The sequence below is a fragment of the Lepidochelys kempii genome, chromosome 9 (genome assembly GCF_965140265.1).
Source record: "Lepidochelys kempii isolate rLepKem1 chromosome 9, rLepKem1.hap2, whole genome shotgun sequence".
Lineage (NCBI taxonomy): Eukaryota > Metazoa > Chordata > Testudines > Cheloniidae > Lepidochelys > Lepidochelys kempii.
The window spans coordinates 16,553,569-16,572,587 of NC_133264.1; the positions used below are offsets into that span (position 1 = coordinate 16,553,569).

The following is a 19,019-nucleotide window of genomic DNA, read 5'->3' on the forward strand; positions in this document are numbered from 1 at the left end:
TTTGCCCTTATATAGCACCTTCCATCTGAGGATTTCCAAAATGCCTTATAAATATTAGTGAATTTAGTCTCCCAAGACCCCTGTGTTTCGCTACAGGTATTATTAACCCTATTTTGAAGATGAGGAAACTAAGACAGTTACTCGCTCTTCAGCATAACTGTCCATTTGTACAAGTGAAGGGGCACATTTTTCAGGTGCAAGCTAAGCACCAATGTTTGAAAACAAGACCATAACACTTTCAAAACAGGACTGTCAAACACAGGGGATGTTACTTCAGAACCAGGGAAGAGCAGAAATGTTTGAATGACAGTTCACAAAAAAAGAAATGTCACTTTTGATTGGTGCAGTTATAAAGAGGTCAGGGGCGACCCCATATATTCTTTGGCACTTGATAGGTGCCATTTTCAAATAGTACCATGCAAGTTTTCCCCCCTCTGACCTTAATACACAGAGCAGGTCTGTTGCACATTAATCTTTCAGATATTAGCTAGAGTGCCGTCACCTAGCACAATACAAACACACTGATTTCAGATTAATATGTTATAATCTCCAGTGCTTGCTGTAAGAAATTTTTATTGTGCGTTGCAGTGAAATACCTCTAACTGGCAGAAATGCAAATAGAGACCAACACTATACACACTGGCTGAACATCTAGTTTTCACCTATAACAAAGAAAGGAACAAATTGGCTAAAAAAAATTGGGTAAAAATTAGGAATATTTATAAGGATCTATGATAATAACATAGCATTGTCATATGTTAATTGCTTGTGACAATGTATGTGTAAGAGATAATGATGAACATTATAAATTAGAGGTTCTCCCCGTAACTATGTGGTACATTATGCACCACCTCAGCTGATTAGATTGTTTTGCTTTGCCTTTACTGCTCCTGTATTTTATATACCCTGCCCTAGGTTTCTGCACACAGTTTCCACCCCTCAGCATATGGCCATTGATCTCAAGGGGATTCCACATGCTCACAGAACTCAGATGGCTGACTGGCAGGTCTACTTTTGATGTTCCAAAGGAAGAGCTCAAAGCCATTCAACTGTGCCTACCTTTCCTTTACTCTTCTAGCAGGTACATAACAGGGAGCTGCTCACTGCACAGCCAGCAGCCATGGAGCTGCTTTGAGAAGAAATGAAGCTTATGTAAATGAACATCATCTTTCTCTCTTTCTCCCACTCCTTGCTGGGTCCTGGAGATTATTGTAGACCTACAATAGAGAGAGGGATGGAAATGGGGTTCCATTCACCTCTGAACTGGAGCAGCAGACAATTTTATGACAAGCAGTTAGTAGATACTTTATACAGACTAAGATAAGGGTAATCGAATCTCACGCTTCATGATGTAAGCTGATCTCTGATCTCTTAAGTCACGGAGGTAAACGTAGATCTCCCATTGTTTCCATTTAAAAACACACAAACAAAAACCTAAGCAGCACTGTGTATGTTTTCTATAGATAGTGAGAATGCACCAAGGATTAATCTGGTTTGTCTAATTTATGTTTTCATTTCTCATTTACAGCCTGAATGCATTAAGAAATTACTCACTCATTCCTCATGGTTTTTAATTGAAACCCATTTTCACTGTACCAAAAAAAAAAATGCTTTTCAATTTTCTACATGCTCCTTATGGAGAAGGCTGCAGTGGCTGCTTCTTTAACCATGTTTCCAGCTCAATTTGTTACTAGTTATGTGATTTGGTAAACATCATCTGAAATAAAGGTTAACTTTTCACAACAGACATTAACTCATCTGCTGAAAATTCCCAGCTGATTTTTTTTGATGTGATTTTTTAAGAGGCAGCTTTGAAAAGGTGAAAAGTTAATCTACAGGACATAAATAAATAATAATATAATCAAAATCATAATGTGTCAGATCTAGCCCTGATGGAAGCAGGTGCAACTCCAGTGACTTCAATGGTTATACCCGGGATAAATTTGACCCATCCTCAGAAACCATTTCTTAAAATACCCTGCGCTTTTTTTTTCTCCAAGTATGAGATCCAGCTGAAGAGTTTAATTTAATTTGCATATTGGATAATTTCTCACCGCTATCTACACATTCTGGGGAAAAAATAACTCCCTGACGTCCTCAGCATTCCCTTTTTTCCCCCCCACTTACTTAAATATCAGTCTCTTACTGTTAACTGGCAGATGACATACGTAATGTAAGGTAAATTGCACGGAGATCCCCCAGAGCAAGATGCCACCCCTCCAAAGCCATATAAGCTCACCTGAAGTATATTTATAGCCATGATCTGCATCTCTGCTTTAGCATGCTAATGATTTGTCTTATTTGCCTCAATATACAAAAAAGAAGAAAAGGCACCATAAGTTTGTATTACTTTAAGTTATTAAAAGAAATACACAGCAACCTAAGATTTCATTTTTATAGATAAAACATCTGGCTCATTTAGTTATTTATTCTTCCAGCGCTTTAACGTGGCTGTGTAGTCGCGGCACCAGCACTGGGAGAGAGCTCTCCCAGCGCTATTAAAAAACCACCCCTACGGGAGTAGATACCAGTGCTGGTGCACTGTCTACATGGTCGCTTTACAGCACTGAAACTTGCAGCGCTTGAGGGGGGTGTTTTTTCACACCCCTGAGCGAGAAAGTTGCAGCGCTGTAAAGTGGCCATGTAGACAAGGCCTCAGTCTCTACAGGCTTTTGGTCCCTATCTGTTAAAGGGGGATAACACCACCTGCCTAGGCTCAGGTGTGTTGTCAGAATACTTTCATTAGTGACTGAGAGGTGCTCAGACACTACAGAGATGAGGGCCTAAGTTGACAGAAATCGCAGGTGTGGATGCAAGGGGAAAGCAAATTCCAGAGCTGAGGAAGCAGCAACCACAGCCTTGTTCAAACTGACTTCAACACTTAACTTCCTTGTTTATTTTAAAACTCATTACCGATGCCAGACTGGCTGAGGTGGAGATTCATTTTCTGCTTATCCTCAACCATGTCAAGCGAGGGCAGCTGCAGTGTAAGCTTCTCCACGCTGCTGCACCAATGTGCCACAGCCCTTTTCTACAGGGATCATCTCCTTACCTAGGGTAATAGGGGCAGGCCACTTTTCCTTCTCATTCAATCTTTGGCCTCGCAACAAGGGTGACAATTGTGATAATCATTCTGTGATGTGGAAACCTATCCAAGAGGAACTAGACAGAGCAGCAATTCATTTCACATAAACCACTGTACGCCCATCACATGGTGATTTTTACTCACTACTGACCTGGGCTAGATACTGTCTGAACCAGTGGTCATGTAGTGAAGTGCTCTATGGCCTATTAACAGCCCCTTCAGCCATCCAGCTCCTTTATCTCTGATAATGATATAATGAATACTAAATGAAACTTAAACCTATGTTGCCAGAGGCTTTGATCTTATCAAGATCTCTCATAAGCTAAGCAGCATCAGACCAAGTCAGTTCTTGCATACTAGACCTCAGCCAATATGCCGTGGGTAATTCAATAGGTGAAACCGTTCTCCTTAATCAGTATTGAGCCCCTGACCCAGAGAAGTGGAGAGCCCTCTGTAGTATGTCCTAGCTGAATTTCAACTGTGAATTTACATTCAGGCTACCAAAAATTCCACAGTAGTTTCAACTGCATAAAATATCCTTCTCCTTCTGTCCTGAAATGTTGTTGTGCACTGTTTACACACATGCACATACACACACACACCCCTCAACAATAGGGAAAGTGATCATTTTACTGGAGCTTGTAAAATTACTAATTGCAAATAAACTATCAAAATAATATAGCCCTTTTAATCCCCCTCAATTCACAGACTCATCCTATTTTCTGAACAGGGATCCAGTGTTCTTAAGGACTTGCCGATTAGTTCATGCCAACAAATTTCAGCCTATGGGCTATTCGCAAACCATTCACTTCTACTATTTTCTATTCATGGTGTGCGATTGGTTACTTGAGTCACACGCTAGTGTTTCTGCTTCCTGATTAGATATTTGAAAATTTTTACACTCAGAGAAAAATGAACAGCAAATGACCTCTTGTTTGCATGCAAAAACCAGGTGTTTGTTCAAACAGCTACTCCCCAAACACAGGTATTAACATCTTATCCCTGTAGGTATTTGCAAAAATAACTGGAGCTGAGTCAGCCATTCAAAATTCAAATCAGTGTTCCCAAACACATTTATTTACAGTATTCAACCAGCTTTACCCTGTACAAAAAATATGCTGAATGAGTTTAGTCTTCATATGAAAGGTGAAAAATAAACAATAAGTCTACATTAGTAATAATATTTGTGATAAAATCATTATTCTAAGGGCTAGCTTGTAAGTTGGATACACACTCATGCAGGGGAGTAAGAACTCACCGTATAGTCTTAGATTTACGACGTAGAACTTGTATCTGACTATGCAAGAGTATGGTGAGATACACACCACTTATTCTGGCCCCAGAGCAGCTAAGCAAGATGTGGGCAGGAATGGGTGGGTAATCGATAGACTCCACCCCCCAACATTCATTGGCCTATACAGATGAACCACTGTGAGGTAGAAGAGGGTAGTAATTTATTGGTAATATAGGCTAGCAATAAGTTACTACTGCCAGAAGCAAGGGGGAAGCAGGGAAGAATTGTAACTCACTGAACTACAATTTCCTCCCTGGGAGGCTGCTGGAGTGTGACAGCTATATGCTGCCACTTACTATGGGCTCACTGGAATGAGTCCTTGTGTCAAAACTGAGCCCTCAAGCATTACCACATTTTTAAACTAAAGGATTTACAGTAGCTACATTGATATCAGGGTGGAAAGATTCTCTCTGAAGTCATTGCTGACATCTGACAAGCTTCTGCTTAAATATCAACTCAAATGGTTCCCTCTAGAATTACACAGGTTTCCACAAGACATGAAACAATTACCAGCTGCAGCAGAGCCATGAGCCACTTTCATATCATATGCAAGCTAAAAAAAGGAAATAGAATAATTTCCAGTGCATGCTGCAAAGTGGAAATTTGAAGCCTAATTCTCTGCCCATCTTTACTGATTATACAGATAACACTAAAATGATACGCAAAACAATCTTCTCTGGATGGAAAAATCATCAAACCTGCAGTGTACACAAGTACTTGCAGATAAATGCTGGTTTGGATAAACACTCAGTTGCCAGAATCCAGTGCTGCCATTAAACAATTACAGAATATGTTTTACATCAATTCAAATTTGATGTGAACCTCAGATTTTAGAATATTTTAAGTAACACACTGATTTGGTATTATGATTAAATTTCTCCCGGCTGTGACTCCACAGAACTCAATGGCATTACACCCCGGATGAATTTAGAACCAAAAACATATCCCATGCATCCTCCGCCAAACAAATCCTGAAAACCTCTAAGTGACAGATCAATGCAAAACCATTTAAATAAATACTGCCTGGCAGATTTGATACAACATTTGAAATGTGTTCATTAAAATAGAAAGAATAAATAGAACCTTTAAAAATCAGGGGGGGGGTTAATTTAAGTGAAATGGTTTTTTACATTGCATTGCACTAGTACCTAGGAGCCCAACCAATGGACCAGGACCCCATCTCGCTAGGTGTTAAACAAACACCTCCTTGTGGGGTGTGCAACCCCAATTTTGCAACCCAGCATGTTGCAGGGGTGTGGGGGAGGTGAAACCAATTAATCTCTTTTAATTGTGCAAAATGTCAAACCAAAAGCAAGAAAATTAGATTTGCAAAGTTTTCACTTTAATTTATCTAAAATTATTGGTAAGAAAATGTTTGCTTTCTTTTTAAAGTGTCCCTTTAAGCAGATTGTATGGTCCATGAAATCCAAAGCAGATTGCTGTAAGATCATTGGGAGTAGACTTGCATTAATAATTCCTTTAAGGGCATTATCCATAGCTACACAATTAGACAGAAGTGAGATAGTTCCTATAAGCTTCAAAAGTTGTGATGTTTATAGAAATCCTCCTTGTGGTCTGATACCTAAACTGAAAAGGAGTACTTGTGGCATCTTAGAGACTAACCAATTTATTTGAGCATAAGCTTTCGTGAGCTACAGCTCACTTCATAGGATGCATCTATTTATGCTCAAATAAATTGGTTAGTCTCTAAGATGCCACAAGTCCTCCTTTTCTTTTTGCGAATACAGACTAACACGGCTGTTACTCTGATACCTAAACTGTTAATTCTCAAATCAAATAAACATAAATGAACAAATTCTTCCCTCAGTTACACCATTGCAGTTCTAACTGAAGTCAGTGGGAGCTGAATACATATATCCAATGGTAGGATTTGGTCCACGTTTCACTTGATTAAAAAGTCTTCATTTGAAGGAGACGATTTGACATGTGTATATGTGACCGTTTTGACAGGTCATGTTTTTCTGCTACCATGAACAGAAACAATGAACCAATACATTAATATCAAACCATTTACTGAAGAAAACTGATATGCAACAAATAGACTCCTGCATTTTTTAAAGCTGTTTTTGTGCCTAAGGAAAAAGAAGGTATCTGATCTTTTAAATTACACTCTGCAGCATCATAACATTGACTCATTTAATCCCCCCCTAATTCTTGCTCTCTCTAAGCAGCCACTATATCCTAGCTTCCTCAAAACATTTATCCGCATCCCTGCTGCACTCTGAGTCTGAATACATGTGGGAGAGTCAAGCTGGAAAATATGATGCTTTTTTTATATAACTACCAGGCTGCACCAGCTCCTTCCCGAGACTACCCAGCCCTACAGATTCTGGTGATAAGTGAGATCACGTCCCCCCCTCATATCCACCTCATCCACATCACATGATGCAGACATTCAGGTTCATATTGCACTGGCCATTATCTGAACTTGCCCTTAGCTTAACTCAGATGTTTATATGGTGCAGGAAGAGCAGTACTGAAGGTGACTGCTATCTTACTCCAGGGCCACCACTCATTTAAACACACATCACCAGCTCCCCTCCAGATATGAAAGAGGCCAAAATAAATACTATAAATGGACCTGAACTGTACATTTGGATCTGAAGCTGAAGTTCAGGCATGTTTGGATGAAGAATCCCTTCTCCAAGTAATGTGATATGGTAGCCTCAACACAGGAGTGGAGTCAGGGGATCTGGGGTAAAACCCTGGCCCCAATGAAGTCAATGGTAAAATTCCCACTGAAATCAATGGGGCCAGGGATTCACCTGGTTTCTATTAATAGCTCTGTCTCTTAGCCTCTCTTTCTCTGTCAGTAAAATGGGGGTGACAATGCTGACCCACATTTGTAAGGCACTTTGAGATCTCCAGATGCACAGTGCTGTATAACACTGTGCTAAATATTATTAACATAGGGAAAGCCATTTAACAGACGACACTTAACACAGTGCTAACCAACTGCAGCCTCCGATAAGAACATAAAACAGCTCATTTTAAACTACCCTGTACTCAGCCTACAAATCTAGAGAGGAGCCCAGCTGCTGTAACACTGAATGTAGCATTCTCCCTTTCCTCTTACAGAATACAGTAGTACATCACTTCATCCGGGTGTGGCAGACAGGCTGTGTCACCGCAAGTCTCCTCAGTCTCCGTGGTCCTATGAATACTAGCGTCTGTCACACAAAGGGCATCTGGTCATGATTTCTGAGTCATCTTTTAAGACAGGGTTGATCCTAACCTTTTCTCTGCATAGGTCTGATCTCCATTTCCTCTATGCAGCTGAGCCTCTTGCTATTGCAGGTTTAAAATGCACATAAAAAAAAGCAAACAGTCTGTCAAAGATTCTGCTCACCGAGGATGGATCAACCCTTTCCATTGCCTTGAGTCAAGACTAAACATGTTGTCCAACATCCACCCCAGCTAGGGGCAAGTAGTTAAAAAATTAACAAAAAAAAAAAAAACCCACAAGCCTGTAGCTGAGTAGTTTTTTGCTGCCAAATATAGCAGACAGATCTAATATCCCTGTGCATCGCATAAAGCCACAGAACACAGCATCCAAGTGACCAGAGAGTCATAACAAAATTAATGGCAGAGTCAAAAGGAAGCAAAAACGATCTATGTATTTCATGTGTTTCCTATATCACTCTTTCTCTGATTCCTGGGAGTTGCCCCTTCCTCCATTGTTGGCCTTGACCCTGGCCGTCCCCAGAATGGGCCTTCGAGCCACACTCCCCCAGACATGCCCGTAATTAAGCTTCGAAGAATTAGATTCTTCTTGGTAAAAGTGGGTAAACATTGATTTCACTGCACACACACACACACACAAACTGTTGAAAATATTTTGATAATAATCAAAATTTACATACATGCGAAGAAAGAAAAATGTTGCTTGAAAATGCATTAGAGTTTGATTTAAGGATGTTTACCTTGTATATTTTGACATGTGATGTTGACAGTTTATGTTTTAATTAACATTTATGAAGCTTTAACTTTTTGAATCTCAACATCTGCTGTTATTCAATAATTATTGTCTGACCCCATGATAATTTTCCAAACCTGTGAAAATTCAAAATAGATAAAAAATAGGGAAAATGCTTAAAATGAATGTCATTATTATTCATCAAAATTATATTTTAAAAAAATCCAATTTTGCCAAGCCTGCCCATAACACAGCTACATACAGCATACAGCGAAAAGAAAAGGAGTACTTGTGGCACCTTAGAGACTAACAAATTTATTTGAGCATAAGCTTTCGTGAGCTACAGCTCACTTCATCAGATGCATTCAGTGGAAAAATACATTCAGTGGAAAATACAGTGAGGAGATTTATATACATAGAGAAGATGAAACAATGGGTGTTACCATACACACTGTAACAAGAGTGATCACTTAAGGTGAGCTATTACCAGCAGGAGAATGGGGGAGGGGAGGAGGAGGGAACTTTTTGTAGTGATAATCAAGGTGGGCCATTTCCAGCCGTTGACAAGAACATCTGAGGAACAGTGGGGGGTGGGGGAAATAAACATGGGGAAATAGTTTTACTTTGTGTAATGACCCATCCACTCCCAGTCTTTATTCAAGCCTAAGTTAACTGTATCCAGTTTGCAAATTAATTCCAATTCATTATACCAAAAGGACTGAAGGTAAAAAATCCATTACAATCTACATACCACACAGACTATGCTGACAGCTTGTGCCACACGCTCTCAAAGAAACTGCAGAACCACCTGATCAACATCCTCTACAGCACACGGAAAGATTAAGAATGAGCTCTCAAAACTGGATACTCTTCCAACGAGAGACTGCTATATTGGAATTAATTTGCAAACTGGATACAATTAATTTAGGCTTGAATAAAGACTGGGAGTGGATGGGTCATTACACGAAGTAAAACTATTTCCCCATGTTTATTTCCCCCACCCCGCACTGTTCCTCAGATGTTCTTGTCAACGGCTGGAAATGGCCCACCTTGATTATCATTACAAAAGGTCCCCCCCCCCCGCTCTCCTGCTGGTAATAGCTCACCTTAAGTGATCCCTCTTGTTACAGTGTGTATGGTAACACCCATTGTTTCATGTTCTCTATGTATATAAATCTCCTCGCTGTATTTTCCACTTTATGCATCCGATGAAGTGAGCTGTAGCTCACGAAAGCTTATGCTCAAATAAATTTGTTAGTCTCGAAGGTGCCACAAGTACTCCTTTTCTTTTTGTTACTATGAAGGCAGCCATCTGGTCTCTATTCAAAGGCATAGCTATCTGGACTTTGCAACAGATGTCCAGAAGCTACTGCTATTCATTGAATTATCCTGCTGAGTAAGTTTTGGGCCAAATTAGTGTAAGAACATTTGTCAAACTAGTGGCCTGACTCATCAAACATAAAGAATCAGTCACTGGCATTCTAATTGCTTCTGATCATTTCTTCACAGTGATTGCATAATAAATGATTTCTGCATAAACAGATCGGTGCTCATGGAGTGAATGCACTGCACTAATAGACAGTTCTCTCTAAAAATGTCAATCTTTCCTCAGAGCAAATCAACACTAGCCAAGTGTAAGCGGGGGAATAGTTCCGCTATTGTGGGGAACTTTCCTGGCTTCTGCACTACCCCGGTGAAGTGGGCTAGCGAAAGGATCTGAGTCCTCGCTCCCACTTCCTTTACCCAATGGCCTCCCTGCCCTTGAGGGCTCCCCTTCCACTCTCCTGTCTGGCAGAGTCCTTGTAGCGCCAACAAGGCTGGGCCCAGGATTCCTGGGCGGCTCGACCCCCAACCCTGCTGTGGTCACCTAGGACAGGGGCAAGGGTGTCCCCACTCCGGGGTACTCTCTCTGCACTCGGCACTTCTCTGACCCCCGGACCATTACATACAATTTAAAGCAAATGCAAGTTATTTAATCAACAATTAATTTTAAAAAGAATAAGGAAAAATGGGAAAGGTTAAAGGAAACACATCAACCCACTCTGTGGCAGGGAACATCACAAACAGTGTCTTCGGAATGTCAGGGCAGTTCCCAGTCTCTTCCTTGTAAGTCCCAGGCCTTCTTCTCAGGCCCTGGCTGTGCTGCAGGGATGCTGTGGGTTGGACACTCGCTCTGGTGGTGGCCACATGCTCTCAGGCTCTAAGTGGTAGGAGTCGGACCCTTCTTCTCAGTGTTGCCCCCCTATTGCTTGTGTAAGGGGACTGTTGCCCCTGAATATTAGTAAGGGGGCAACAGTCCCCTTACACAAGCAATAGGGGGCAGGTCCTGTATGTTTTAAATGAAATGCAAATTAAGAATGTGATTGAGTTTGTACTTTCAAACCTGCTTTTTCTAGTGGTAATTACTTGCAGGAAGCAAGTAGTGGATACTTGCAACGAGGTAGCGTGATAGATAGCAATTATAAATAATAAGGCATTAGCATCATTATTAACAAAAAGTCCATGGCTTTCTCATGTTTGTGGCCAAAGGAGCTCAGAGGTGAAATCCTGACCCCACTGAAGCCAATGGCAAAACTCCCATTGACTTCCAGGAGGGCAGGATGCCACCCCAGATGACTGGACACTACGTAATATGATCACATATATGCTATCTTGGGCTGCTGAAGTTTCTCCCTTAGCTCACTAAGAATAGACCCAATAGCATTGTAAGACAGCCGGTAACCTGGTATTCAGTCTCACTAATAACTCTTCCCATAATATTATTATTAGGTTTTATATTCAGTTTAATTGTAGACCCTTTCAAAGCACTTGAATAGATGAGAAAATATTTAAGATGCCTCTTCTGCTTTTCAGATAAATATCAACTGGCTTATTAAGGCTGGCAATAAAAAAGAAAATACCAGACCTGTACTATTCACCCATTTAGACAATAAAATGCCCAGAGTAATCTCCCTCAGATGCTGTTGACTTGCATATTTATACTACTTTGCATTTATATGGCACTTTATCCATTCATAGCTTGGAACAGTCACTCTCTCACTAATCCTCATAAGATAATAAAGGAAGTATTATTATTCTTCCCATTTTACAGATGAGGAAATGAGGTGGAGAATGTAATGGCTTGTCTACACAGGGACATCTTGGAAAATTAATCCAAATTGACTAAAAGTTTGAATTTCAGAATTAAAGTGGCCTTAATTTGTTTTAGTTTAATTTATCCCATTACCACCAATCCACTTACATAGAAGGCCACTTTAATTCTGGATAAATGTGCTAACACTGGGTTTTAATACATTTTAACTAATCCACTTCAAATTCACACCTTCAGTTATTTTGGATTAATTTTCCTGGATGTCCCCATGTAGACAAGCCGTAAGAAACTTGCCCATGGTCATACAGAGATTCAGTGGCAGAGTCAGAACTTGCTAACTCCCAACCCTCTGCTCAGTCCTCCCAACCATGCTCCCTGAATCGTCTCCCAAAAAAAACACACGCATACACACACACCTGTAATGATCTGTTTACATTTCTGCCTGTTGTTTTATCATCTTGCCTTCCTCTGTGCTGCAGTCCTGATCCCAAATCGCCCTTTCCCGCGCTATTTCTGCCTTGTCCTCTGCTGTATATTTGCACAGACGCTATTACATAGCATGGATGATTCCTTGTGGCTAAGTGTGCAGGCTTCATTCAAACAGAGTGGATAAATATTTACTATGGCAGCCCTGATATCATTTATATTGAGGACAAAAAGGTTGCAATCAAGTATGGAATAAGTGGCAACCTCTGCAGTAATGTTTTCACCACCCTGTTTTCAGTGTTTTCAGTGGGGTTAGATGGGGTGTAAATTGTCACAAGGCCTGGCCCCATGGTTGAACTATTTCTCTGTGCTCATTTAAAATGTCTCATGAGAATATGTTCAAGCGGTGCAAATGTGTCTGTGCTGAAACAGATATTATGGGGGTGGGTGGCAGTATAAAAACCAACAGTCAGAGAGGGTTCTTCATGGAGCACCTTTCCCCAACCTACTTTCAAAGCACACGGGGTGATTGCAATTCTGTGGGAACAGAGCACTTAACTCATTTAGGCTTCTTTGAAACTCCCAGCCAAAATATGCTTTGAGATCTGGGAATGTAAAGAAATCTACATGTGCTGAATATTGGTATTTTAGAAGACACTGCCACCATGAGTGGGCACCCACAGGAGCAGGTCTCAAATCCCAATGCAAAACTCCCCCAACCTCCAGTTTATTTATAATAAGGTAGAAGAGCATTTCATTCAACCTGGAACTGGGAGTAGATCAGAGTTAATGTTATTAGGCCATTCCTTGCATCAGGCTTCGCCAGAAAGAAGCGGGAGGTGAGGCAGGCCAGGACAGTAGCAAAGGGATTATCAGGGCATCGAGTTCTGAGACTGGTCTGGATTATGAATGGTTGAAGAAAACAACTCTAAGGCACATGGAATTGAGAGGAGCTGTCACCAAAAGAGAAAAAATATCAGTGGAGTTCAACAGAGAGAGCTCAATGAACAGAGAGGTGAGCCAATATGGAGCGGCCGGTCAGCTTTGATGCTGACAGGTAAATCAAAGCAACCACTCCAAGGTAGAGAGAGCAGGATGAAGTAATCAGGGCTAGGCCTTGGATTGAGGAATTTCCTTCAGGGAAAGAGGCTCTGGGAAGCGAGGATATCGAAAGGCCTTGAGGAGGTAGAAGGTAAACATACTAAGATAATTTGTGTGGCCCTAAATTAATAAAACAAGTAAATAATCCAGAGAGTTGATGGTACTGAGAGATGTAAAAAGATTAGAATTGTTCAATTATGGAGCAGATGAAAAGGGACATGATAGAGGTAAACAAAATAATGAATGAAGGAGAGAACATTAACTGGATGTTCAGGTTTATCCTTATTCAATGTCACAATATAAGAACAAGGGGGCCCCCACCCCCATGAAATTAAAAAGGCAATATGGTTAAACTTGATAAACAAAAAGAAAAAATGTGTGGTTAGCCTTTGGAACTCACTGCCACAAGGTGTTATTGAGGCCAAAGAGTTTAGTAGAATTCAAAACAAGAATTAGACATTTTCAGTGAATGGGAAAAATATTATCCACTGTTACAATAGGTATGATAAAAATGTATAAGAGAAATCATACTGCAGGACATAAACTGCTGACTACCTGGGGTTAAGAGTAAACTTCTGCCATAGGCATATTATTGCATAATTGGCCATTATGGGAATTCTTGTATCTTCCGCTGAAGGATCTTTTACTGACCACTCTCTGACCCAGAAAGTTGGACTAGAGGGACCATTGGTCTGAGCTAGCATGGACATTCTTATCTGCCTGACGGAGCCAAATGTAGTTTATGGACCACTGCAGCCTTGAGAGGCAGCCAGAGAAATTCTAGCTTCCAAAGAAATTTGAAGTGAAAAAACTAGAGGAATTCAAAATTTGAATCAGGAAGATCTTAACTGGGCCTCAGATCTCAGACAAAGCCCTCACCCCTTCAACAGCATACGGTGGTGGTGTGGATAGCTAGTCACAGCTAGTGTGGGTTGAAACACTGGCAAAGATACAGGAAACAGACAAGGAACTGAGTGGCAATAGAGAGACTGGAGAACTGCTATGCAACAGAGTGAAAGCAATGGGAGAGAGCAGGCACAGAAGGACTAGGATTAAAAATGATCAGATATTGGACAATGATCCGTAACTCACATGTTATATGGTTTTGGCCCTAAAATGTATAGAATGGTCTCTCTTTTTAGACTTCAACCAAACTGTAACATACCAAGCTGAAATGTACCAAAGGTGAAAAAAGTATACTGTTACCAAGAGGCCTTCTGAGGCCATAATTCTGCTCTCTGTTACATGAGCCTAAATCTAGAGAAATTTAGTTAAACTCAGTGGAATTACTCTGGCTTTATACTCAGGGAAACTCAGAGCAGAATGTGGCCTGAATTGGTGACAATAACATAATCTTTGAAGAAATACATACCCTAGTAGCACTTAGTCACACACTGAGCAGCCACAAAGGAATCGGACATGAGCATAAAAGGCACACCATGAGCTATAATCCACAACACCGCTAGAAGTGCTGCATATTGATACAGAGTACCAAGAGAAGGAGTAAAATTCATTCACTTGGATTTGCTCCTCTCCTGCTTTACCCTAGTCTGAGCAGAAGCAGCGAAGTGTAACTGACAAGATCAGGGATCAGCAATTGTATACAGTCTATTTTCTCTTTCTTGTCCACACACTGAGCAAAACAGCTGGGGCAGGAGGGATGCATTAAAAGGAGGTGTAAGTATGAACAATAAACAAACAGGAAGGGACGCAACATAGAATGGGAGAGCAAGGGAAACAACAGAGACGCAGAAAGAGTGGCAACTCCAGCTCTGAAGTTTGCTCTAGTGCAACCAAAGAATAAGGGAGAGAACAAAATCCACCAGTGTTTGCAAAATTGCCAGTTGTGAGTGGGCTAATTTGTGTTCCACACTTCTCTGCATCTTGATCTCACAGGTTTTGGTAGTGCTGCAGGAAAGGAATGATTCGTGTCACTCAGTGATGACGTCTCCAGCTGACCAAGTGGCCTGAAAGGGAATCCTGCCTAGTGTTCCGTAGTTGGGTGGCTGAAATATGAATCTTTGAGGGTTTGGGGAATGGGAGATAAAGCCAGGAAGAAGAGGGGGAATTTCAGGACTGATGAAGGGAGACATGAGCTGTGGGATTGGTGGGGGGTTGTGAAATAATGGCCTTCACTTGAACAGCCCAGGGAATACTGCTCAGTTGATGGTGTTACAACCTGTAAAACCACGAGAAAGCTGTATCTATAGCCAGTGGATCATGTAGCATAATTGCTGAGAGCCACTGGCACTAAGTCAGCCTCCAGCAGGTCTTATTCAGCCAGGGAAGGGCCTGGCTTCCCAAAGGGAGGTGAGGCAGAAAGGCCACATTCTTGGGTTTACTGATGAATTATTTTTCTTTCAGAGTTTGGAGGAAGAAGAGCAAGTCCTCTCCACTTCCTTATCTCTGGCACCACTCCAACATATGTGGCTGGGAATGGACGACATTACACTTCAGAGCATTTTGATGCAAACTGAAATTTGTAAACATTCCCAAAGTACAAAGGGGATTGAATAGAGTGTGAGATCTATAAAATTATGCAGGGTGTGGGGAAAGTGAATAAGGAATTGTTATTTACCCCTTCATATAACACAAGAACAAGGGGTCACCCAATGAATAGGCAGCAGGTTTAAAGCAAGCATAAGGACGTGCTTCTTCTCACTATGCACAATTAACTTGTGGAACTCATTGCCGGGGATGTTGTGAAGGCCAACACTATTACTGGGTTCAAAAAAGAATTAGATAAGTTCATGGAGGATAGGGTCCATCAGTGGCTCTTAGCCAAAATGGTCAGAGATACAACCCCAAGCTCTAGGTGTCCCTAAGCCTCTGACTGCCTGATGATGGGACCCAACAACAGGGGATGGATCACTTGATAATTGACCTGTTCTGTTCATTCCCTTTGAAGTCTCTGGCATTGGCCACTGTTGTAAGACAGGATACTGGGCTAGATGGACCATTGGGCTGACCCAGTATGGCCGTTCTTATGTTCTGCTCCTCTTCCCAGCATCAGCACTGATCCTCATCTTAGATTTTAGGTCAAAATGGCAAGGCTATGAATAATGGAAAGTAGAAGTTTATGGAGAGACCCGAGGAGAGTGGAGACAACTCAGTTCAAAAATTAGATCAAGAAAAGTGCAAAAGGAAATATTAGAGAGAAGCTTGAGCCATAACCCTAAATACCCCCATCATAAAAATAAAGGGAAGGGTAACTATCTTTCTGTATACAGTGCTATAAAATCCCTCCTGGCCAGAGGCAAAACCCTTTCACCTGTAAAGGGTTAAGAAGCCAAGATAACCTCGCTGGTACCAGACCAGATCAGGAATGCAGACTCAGAACTTCTGTAAAGTTAGTAAGTAATCTAGCTAGAAATGCGTTAGATTTCCTTTTGTTTAATGGCTGGTAAAATAGTTGTGCAGAATGGAATGTATATTCCTGTTTTTGTGTCTTTTTGTAACTTAAGGTTTTGCCTGGAGGGATTCTCTGTGTTTTGAATCTGATTACCCTGTAAGGTATTTACCATCCTGATTTTACAGAGGTGATGCTCTTACCTTTTCTTTCATTAAAATTCTTCTTTTAAGAACCTGATTGATTTTTCATTGTTCTTAAGATCCAAAGGTTTGGGTCTGTGTTCAACTGTACAAATTGGTGAGGATTTTTATCAAGCCTTCTCCAGGAAAGGGGGCGTAGGGCTTGGGGGGATATTTGGGGGAAGACGTCTCCAAATGTGCTTGTTCCCTGTTCTTTGTTTAACACGCTTGGTGGTGGCAGCATACGGTTCAAGGACAAGGCAAAGTTTGTACCTTGGGGAAGTTTTTAAACTAAGCTGGTAAGAAAAAGCTTAGGGGGTCTTTCATGCAGGTCCCCACACCTGTACCCTAGAGTTCAGAGTGGCGAAGGAATCTTGACACCTCCAAATGTGGAAGTGTTCAAAATATAATTTTGCATATGGCCCTTTCATCACCATACAGCTAAGGGTAGTCTAGAATTCCTCCTCACCTATAAGGGGTTAAGAAGCTCAAATAACCTGGTTGGCACCTGACCAAAAGGACCAATGGGGAAAGAAGATACTTTCAAACCTTGGGGGTGGGGGGAAGGTTTTGTTTTGGTGTGTTCTCTTGGGAAGCAGAGAAGCATCAGGCCAGAAAACTCCTTTTCCTATAAACCATCCTAAAAGTCGCTCATATTACAAATTGTAAGTAAAAGACAGGCAAAGCATGTTAGATTATCTTTTGTTCTGCTTGTGAATTTTTCCTTTGCTGGAGGGAGGTTTATTGCTGTTTTTTGTAACTTTGAAACTAAGCCGAGAGGAAGCTCTGCTGTGTTTTTGAATCTTTTGTTACCCTGTAAAGTTATTTTTTGTCCTCATTTTACAGAGGTGATTTTTACGTTTTTAAAAAATAAAATGCTTCTTTTAAGAACCTGACTGATTTCTCTATTGTCCTAAGACCCAGGGGTTTGGGTCTGTGATCACTTTGTAACAAATTGGTTAGGATGTTATTCTCAAGCCTCCCCAGGAAAGGGGGTGTAAGGGCTTGGGGGGATATTTTGGGGGAATAGGAACTCCACGTGGTCCTTTCCCTGATTCTTTGTTAAATCACTTGGTGGTGGCAGCGTACCGTCCAAGGGCAAAAAATTGTGCCTTGGGGAAGTTTTAACCTGGGCTGGTAGAAATAAGCTTACGGGGTCTTTCATGCAGGTCCCCACATCTGTACCCTAGAGTTCAGAGTGGGAAGGGAACCCTGACAGGCCCCTAACTTTAAAATAGATAAATAGATAATAAAGTAGCAGCAGACTTGCTAAACCTCTTCATGTACTACAGGCACCAGAGGTGACAAAGACACATTTGGCCAGTTGCTACACAAACAGCAGAAGCAGGGAATGGGCGACAGGGGATGGATCACTTGATGATCATCTGTTCTTTTCAGTCCCTCTGAAGCACTTGGCATTGGCCACTGTGGGAAGACAGGATACTGCGCTCGATGGTCCTCTGGTCTAACCCAGTTTGGCCATACTTATGTTCTTATGTTCACCAAACATTTCCCCAGGTTTGAGGTGTTCAAAATCTTGATCTGAGTTGTCTACTTTTAGCCAATCTCTAGGAAGTACATTTTATAGCCCATTTTTCAATTGCAAGCTAATTTGGAAAAGGCTCTTTCTGCAGCAGGCTATGGGATTTCCTCTACCATAGTTGTCATGCCAGACCCATCACACCTTGGCAGCTATGGAAAACTGCAGTCCTTACCCAGGAGATCCTCCATTGATTTCAGTGGGAGTTTACACTACATACCTGCAGGATTTAGCCCTAAATATCTACGTGTGTGGGGAAATGTATCAGGCATTAGTTCTCACTGGCATTTTCAGCGGAATCGGATGCTGCCCAGACACTTGTGATTGGAGTGGGGGAAATGATGAATGGCCATTTTCGTGGGAAGAGATGATACAGGGCGTAGCGCTGGCTTGGTAGGGGCACTCTACAACCCTGAGTGATGACACGGCTCACTCCTGGGCTAGGAGGTTGGCCCACAAGAGGGGGTGAGCGGAGAAATCGGAGATCGGAGCGTGACTCAGAGACAAGTAAAACTCCTGGACCTGTTCCCTTCTGCCCTCCTCCCAGCCCCATCGCCAGGCTTCACCCAGGCGGATGGGGTGGGGACAGAGGCAGGAGTACGCCCCCTTGCAGACTCCCACTAGATGGGAATCAACTGGGATTCCCAGCCCCCACCGCGCGGGTGGCTCAGGCAGGGACTCCCACCCCCACGCCCCTGGAGATGGGGGGCTAAGCAGGGGGACCCCAGGGGAGGCTCCGGGGCCGCCCACGAGGGCAGCAGGCTGGTCCCCCGGGCCCAGAGCCCCCAGGAACCCTTCACCCAGCGCTGCAGCTGCGGCTCCGCGGGGGCGCCGGCTGCACCACGCCTGGGGCGGCGGGCGGCTCCGCCGGCGCTCCCCGGATCACGTGGCGGCGGCGGGGCGGGGCGGGGCGGCGCAGGGGCTGGGGAGCGCTGAATAATTGAGGCGCTGCAGCGCCCGGCCTCCCGCTCCCTGCTGGCCGGCGAGAGGCGGACTGGAGCTGCCGGTGCGGTA

At 42.3% G+C, this 19,019-nt stretch overlaps 1 protein-coding gene and 1 long non-coding RNA gene across 2 annotated transcripts in view; one reads left to right on the top strand and one right to left on the bottom strand.

Annotated features, from left to right (window-relative positions):
• LOC140917178 (uncharacterized) overlaps positions 1–19,019 on the bottom strand; it is a 32,070-nt gene that overhangs the window by 12,522 nt on the left and 529 nt on the right. The window lies entirely within an intron of this gene.
• SLC7A14 (solute carrier family 7 member 14) overlaps positions 18,940–19,019 on the top strand; it is a 64,614-nt gene continuing 64,534 nt past the window's right edge. The window contains exon 1 of the mRNA XM_073359406.1: positions 18,940–19,016. The gene's annotated coding sequence lies outside the window, so the exon portion shown is untranslated. The remainder of the gene's footprint in view (positions 19,017–19,019) is intronic.